The 6,972-nt window shown below is 39.8% G+C and overlaps 1 non-coding gene across 1 annotated transcript; it reads left to right on the top strand.

Annotated features, from left to right (window-relative positions):
* Window positions 1–6,508: 6,508 nt before the first annotated feature.
* Window positions 6,509–6,699, top strand: LOC126076612 (U2 spliceosomal RNA). Its single transcript, XR_007517540.1, has one exon. It is a non-coding gene; the product is annotated as a U2 spliceosomal RNA (small nuclear RNA).
* The last annotated feature ends 273 nt before the right edge of the window (window positions 6,700–6,972 follow it).

The raw sequence follows: 6,972 nt of genomic DNA, 5'->3' as shown, positions 1-6,972 counted from the left end.
GCACATGTACAAAATGTTGAATTTGCAAATGCTGTGTTATATATATTGTTTACAAGAGCAACAACAAAAAGAGTAGCCATATCCAAAGACCTTAGCTACATTCAGATCTGATGCAAGTTAAAAGACAATGGACTTCAAGTCTGATGCAATAATTGGGATAAGAGGTTTGGAGGTCTTGGGATGTGGGTAAGCGTATTTTGCATATGGGAGGAATGTGAATAATTCGAAGCTATAGGGTAGACTGTGATAGGCTGCAAAAAAATGCCCTCAAGTTCTTCTCATTGCTGTATATATGCTCTTTTGCTATGTGACTCTCAGCTCTTCCCATCAAGAGTCAGAGTCCATTTTCCTTTCCCTTGAATCTGAGTTTGGCCATGTGACTTGCTTTGACCAACACGATGTTTGCACAGAAGATGTAAGCAAAGCACTGGCTTAAAAAATGCTGGTGCACTGGGGCCTCCCTCTCTTGCTGCTGGGAACCCTGCAACTACTACGTAAAGAAGCCCAGGTTAGCCTCCTAGAAGATGAGAGACCCCCATAGAGAGAGACCTAGCCATTCCAGCTGTCTCAGCTGAGGCTCCAGACATGTGAGAGGTCGTCCTAGAACATTCAACCCCAGTCATTCTGGCTCACACTAGACCCACAGCCCAATCCAGAGATCATGGGAAATAATAAATGGTTTTTGTTTTAAGCCACTAAGTTTTGGATATTTGTTACTCAATAAAAGCTGCCATAGGGTGGATTGTACAGTCGTCAAGTGACTGGAAATGCTACTAGAATTTAGTTAGTCGAGGGAAGGTTTGTCAAATGTTCAGCAATGCACACAGGCAGTCCTGCACACTGAAGAATTGTCCCAACCAATAGTGTCCCTGTTGAAAAACACTGGAAGCATGCTTGAGCTTGGAGTACCTTTTGGAAGACAGAAGAGCTAAATGGAATTAATATTTATTGAGTGCCTTATCTGTATCAGACATTTTAGGTATTCTACTTTAATGATTCCACACAACAACCTACTATGATTAGCCCCACTTACCAGATAAGAAAACTGAGACTCAAAGCAATGTGGTTGTCTCATGTCACATAGATAATAAAAAGCGGTAGCAACTTGAACCCATGTCTGCCAAACATCATCTCAGAGCGGCCTTCCCTGGCCACTTAATCTAAGGTGCGCTCCACACCCACTGCCATCACCCTTTATTAATGTTACTCTTTTATTTTCTTCATAGCACTTATCTCTATTTGAAATAGGCATGTTTGTTTGCTTGTCAGAAGCCCCCTACCAAAATGCAAATTCCATAGGAGCAGAGACTTTGTGGGGTTTATTCACTACTACATCTTCAATGCCTAAACAGTGGCTGGCACATAAAAAATAGTAAATTATTGTTGAATGAATGAATGGCTTTCCATTACACCCAGATGCGTGGTCCTCATGCAGGCTGGTCTCTCCTAGCTTCTGTTCCCTTGGTCTCAGCTCCCTCCTCTCTCCTACCAGCTCTGATTAATGTGGCACACAGCCTGAGACCCCTGACTTAGAACCAAGGAACTTCAGAAATCCTCTCATTCTCCAAGTAAGAAAGTTGAAACTCATTCACATCTTCTCGAGGATATCCCTTCTCATTGTTCTCAGTGTTGGTCTCAATACTTCTGTTGCTTTCCTAAATCTTTTTATTCCTCTTTAAAATGGGAATAACGACTCTGCCTGCTTGTTAAACTGTGGTGGCTTGTGTATTGCTGTGATACTGGAAGCTTTGCCACCAGTATTTCCAACACCAGCAGGGTCACCCTTGGTGAACAGGTTTCAGCAGAGCTTCCAGACTAAGAAAGACTAGAACAAAGGACCTGGCAGTCTACTTCCGAAAAAATTGGCCAGTGAAAACCTTATGAATAGCAGCAGAACATTGCCTGATATAGTGCCAGAAGATGAGCCCCTCAGGTTGGAAGGAGCTCAAAATATAACTGGGGAAGAGCTGCCTGCTCAAATTAGAGTCAACTTAATGACGTGGATGGAGTCAAGCTTTTGGGACCTTCTGAAGGGTGAACCTCAGGAGTGACTTCAGTACTAAGTTAAAAGGGTGCCCAGGGCCCATACTCTGGGGGTTTTGCCAGTCTCTGTCAGACCAGTAAGACTGGTCTTTTTTTGTAAGTTAGAATTTTGTCCTACATTTTTCTCCAGCTCTGTCCGGGACCCTCTATTGCAATCCCTGTCAGAGCAGTTGGTGGTGGTAGCTGGGCACTACCTTGTTGTCCTGGACTCAGTCATGTGGAGGCTGTGGTAGTTGTGTTCCATTAGTCATTTGGACTAATCTTTCCTGTGTGTCTTTGGTTTTCTTCATTCTTCCTTGCTCCAGACAGGGTGGGCATTGTTTGAATTCTTGACTGCTTCTTCCATGGGCATTGATTGTGGATTCAAACAAAATGAAATCCTTAACAACTTCAATATTTTCTCTGTTTATTGTGATGTTTATTGGTCCAGTTGTGAGGATTTTTGTTTTCTTTATGTTGAAGTGTAATCCATACTGAAGGCTGTAGTCTTTGATCCTCATCAGTAAGTGCTTCAAGTCCTCTTCACTTTCAGCAAGCACTGTTGTGTTACCTGCATAGCTCAGGTTGTTAATGAGTCTTCCTCAAATTCTGATGCCATGTTCTTCTTCATATAGTCCAACTTCTACAGGCCCATAAAACAAAACAAGACTAAATGGGCACACCAGCCCAGGGGCAAGGACGAGAAGGCAGTCAGGGACAGGAAAGCTGGAAATGGGAAACCCGAGGTCAAAAAGGGGAAAGTGTTAACAATCAGAACATGGAATGTGTGAAATATGAATCTAGGAAAATTGAAAGTTGTCAAAAATGAAATGGAACACATAAACATCAATATCCTAAACCTAACCAAACCAAACCCAGTGCCATCAAGTTGATTCCAACTCATAGCGACCCTATAGGACAGAGTAGAACTGCCCCATAGAGTTTCCAAGGAGCACCTGGTGGATTTGAACTGCCGACCCTTTGGTTAGCAGCTGTAGTGCTTAACCACTACACCACCAGGGTTTTCATCAATATCCTAGGCATTAGTAAACTGAAATGTCCTGGTATTGCCCATTTTGAATCAGACAATCATATGGTCTATTATGCCCGAAATGACAACTTGAAGAGCAATGGGGTTGCATTTATCGTCAAAAGAACACTTCAAGATCTACCCTGAAGTACAACACTGTCAGTGATGGGATAATATCCATAAGCCTACACGGAAAATCAGTTAATATGACTATTATTCAAATTTACCCACAACAACTAAGGCCAAAGATCAAGAAAGTGTTGACACGTCGTTGGGTTGGCAATCAATGTCGCAAAACAACGTGTGTATTGTTTAATGAGACACTAATTTGCTCTGTAAACCTTCATCTAAAGTACAATAAAATATACATCTATTAATATCATCACACTACCCTCAGTCATATTCTAGCCAGGGAAAAGAACTCATTACAGATATTATTTCAGTAGCCTGCTGCTTGATTCTAAGTAACTTAGGAAATAAAGTTCACCTAAACTAGTGGTTAAGAGCTCAGCTGCTAAAAAAACAAAAAAGAAAAGAAAATGTTTGGCCAACCAAAAAAAAGTTTATAATAAAAAAAATTCACAAACAATAAGGAAAAATTATTAACTGAAATATACAAAGCATGGCTGTAATTAAATATTATGTCCTTCACACCAGGAAATCCTGGTGGCGTAGTGGCTAAGTGCTATGGCTGCTAACCAAAGGGTCAGCAGTTCGAATCTGCCAGGCACTCCTTGGAAACTCTATGGGGCAGTTCTACTCTGTCCCATGGGGTCGCTATGAGTCAGAACTGATTTGACGGCAATGGGTTTTTGTCCTTCACACCCTCAAAAAAAAAAAAAAAAAGGAAGAAATCAACACATAGCACTGGGCAAATCTGTTGCAAAAGACTCCTTTAAAGTGTTAAAAAGCAAAGGTGTCACTTCGAGGACTAAAGTAGGCCTGTTCCAAGCCATAGTATTTTCAGTCGCCCATATGCATGTGAAAGCTGGACAATGAATAAGGAAGATAGAAATATTGAAGCCTTTGAATTACTGTGTTGGCAGAAAATATTGAATATACCACGGACTGCCAGAAGAAGGAGCAAATCTGTCTCGGAAGAAGTACAGCCAGAATGCTCCTTAGAAGCAAAGATGGCAAGACACTTCATCTCACGTACCTTGGACATGTTATCAGAAGGGACCTATCCCTGGAGAAGGACATCATGCTTGGTAAATAAAATAGAGGGTGAGAGGAAAAGAGGAAGACCCTCAATGAAATAGATTGACATCGTGGCTCCAACAATGGGCTGAAGCGTGACAACATTTGTGAGGGTGGTGCAAGGCTGGGCAGTGTTTCATCTGGTTGTACTTGGGGTCGCTATGAGTCAGAGCTCACTTGACTCACCTAACAACAACAGCTGAAGATTCTAAAAACTGAGAGTTTTTTAAATTTGATCATAATTCAGAGACTTGTTATATCAATAAATTCTCCTTTAACTTTAATAGTTGTGGATAACAAGACAAGTAAATGGTTACTGTTTCAGTTATCTACTGCTGTATAACCAGGGGCAGATTATCCAATAAGCAAGATAAGCATGATGCTACTTGTGCTTACTTACTAATCTGTAGTGAACAATTTCACATGAGTTTCATCACATCTTAGTAAGTAAGCCTGTGCTTACCTTGCTTATTGGATAACAAACCTGTGGGTAACAAACCTCCCCAAAACTAAGTGGCTTAGAACAACGATTTACTATTTTTCTTGATTCTGTTGGTTGTGTGTGTTCCACTGATTTTAGCTGTCCTCATTCATGTAGCTGCAATCAGCCAGAGGGTCTGCTGCGGGCTGGGCTCAGTGGAAACAGCTGAGATGGCTGGGCCTCTGTCTCCTCATGATCTTTCATCCCAGCCTTCTTCACGGCACAGCATTCCAAGAGGACAAAGGTGGAAGCTGTACAGCTTCTTGAGGCCTAAACTCCTGAACTTGTACAACATTTCTTTCACTACATTCAGTGAGTTAAAGACAGTCACAAGGTCAGCCCAGATTCAAGAGGATAGAGAAGAGACTCCACTCCTGGATGGCAGGAGTAGCAACGTCACATGGCGAAGGACGTGCATGGTGGAATGGGAGGAATTTGTGGCCATTAAAACAACCAACAACAATTGTGATTGCACATTATATTGTTTTTATAGTTCCAACAAATGTTAAGTACTACTAATGGTATAATTCTAATTTCTAAAGCACGAAGGAAAGCAACATTCACAGACTGATAAAAATCTACGAATGTTTATTCTTTTTCCTAAAAACACACACATACATACCAGGAGTCCTTCTCCCTCAGCAGTGGCCACTGATTTTCCAGTTCTTTTTGATGTTGAAACTTCCTTTCTGCTTTCTAGTTAGGTATAGCAATACTTCGATAAGTATTGTAGCTTGGCAGTTTTTCTTTCCTACTTATTTTGGCCAATTGCCACCTAGAATATTATTTCCCCTGAAACATGCTGTCAAAGGCAACACTCTTGGAACTGCCTGTTGCATTTTTTCCACGCTCGCTGGGGAGAGCAAGACTCCCACAGGGGAAAGCAATGTCCTTTGCATCTGGAAGGGAAAAAAAAATGAGATGAGCTAGACACTGACATGCAGCTTCTGGTAAAATCTAGAGAACTACTGTTAAATATCTGGGTGGACATTAATTTTTTAAAGGGACTTTTTTGTTGCTCAATGATTTTTAGAGCTAACTGGTACAAGAACTAAAAAATACCTAAATTTATTCTGAGGAATATTCCTCAAATATTTGTAATCAGCAAAAAGAAACACAAATGACTTCCTTTACCTACGTTTAACAATTTTTTAAAGAAAGCTGGATATTAGACAGACTCGGTTTAAGTCCTGAATTACAAAAATTGCTGAAGATGAAATTTGTTTTTACATGTCATAAAAATATCATTGTAGACAAAATGAGTTGACATCTAGTGACAGGAAAATGAATCCAGAATAAGAAAATAATTAACTAAAATAAGTAGGCTTTCTGAGTTATCCATAAATGTTTTTAAATTTGAATTACTCTCCATGCCAAAACATTACCTCTGAGATTTTATGAATAGTGTATGTGGTACTTTTGCCTTAGCCAACTACCTTTGTTCACAATAAAACAAAACATACATATGGAGAAGTTGGTGGCAAGATAAGGTTAGTAAATTTCCTACCCAAAAGGAAAAAAAAAACAAAACAGATTTCTATGTTAAATTTAGGAGGAATTAAATGTAATTTTTCTGTTGAGTCTAGTATTCTATTTCTCATTAGTAATTTTTTAATTTTTATAATGACCAATGAACTTTTTAATGAAAGCTATCAGATATTTTCATTGAAGGAATATACCAGGGTTTCCAATCAATTTATTTTATTTAATATATGAAAGATCATTATCTTCACGTACATAAATCCACATGTGTATTATGAATCAGATTTATTTCAAACCCTCCTTGGTCTTTTGGCTAAGATCAAGTGCAATATCTGTTCATATCAGTGTAATATCTCATAAATCTTGTATCTGAGGACAATATATTAAATGGATTTTTGGAGCATGGAAATGGAAAAGGGGCTTGCTTCATCCACTCGATGCATCGATCTGGTATTGCAGTACCTCCACGAATGGTGCACCCCCTTGGGGAATAATCTAGTTTTCAAGAGTAGAAATATTCCATTTTCTCTGGGCCCTGGTTGTTTATTTGCAGTCTCATTCACATGCTTCACCTAGCAATTGCCTTCCATTTTTTGCTTCCGGACCCTGCTTTGCTGGCCTTATAAGAAGTGCACCTTCCTTCTGAAGCTAAGGAAAACTCTGACTCCTTCACCATCAGACTTGAAGAACTAGATGATGCCCTACTATTGGTACTGAACATTTTGATCAAATGATTCTATAGAAGAATTCTGATCCA

This window comes from Elephas maximus, chromosome 4 (genome assembly GCF_024166365.1).
Source record: "Elephas maximus indicus isolate mEleMax1 chromosome 4, mEleMax1 primary haplotype, whole genome shotgun sequence".
NCBI lineage: Eukaryota > Metazoa > Chordata > Mammalia > Proboscidea > Elephantidae > Elephas > Elephas maximus.
Note: the sequence above shows the minus strand (reverse complement) of the source record. Positions and strands in the feature narration are given on the sequence as shown.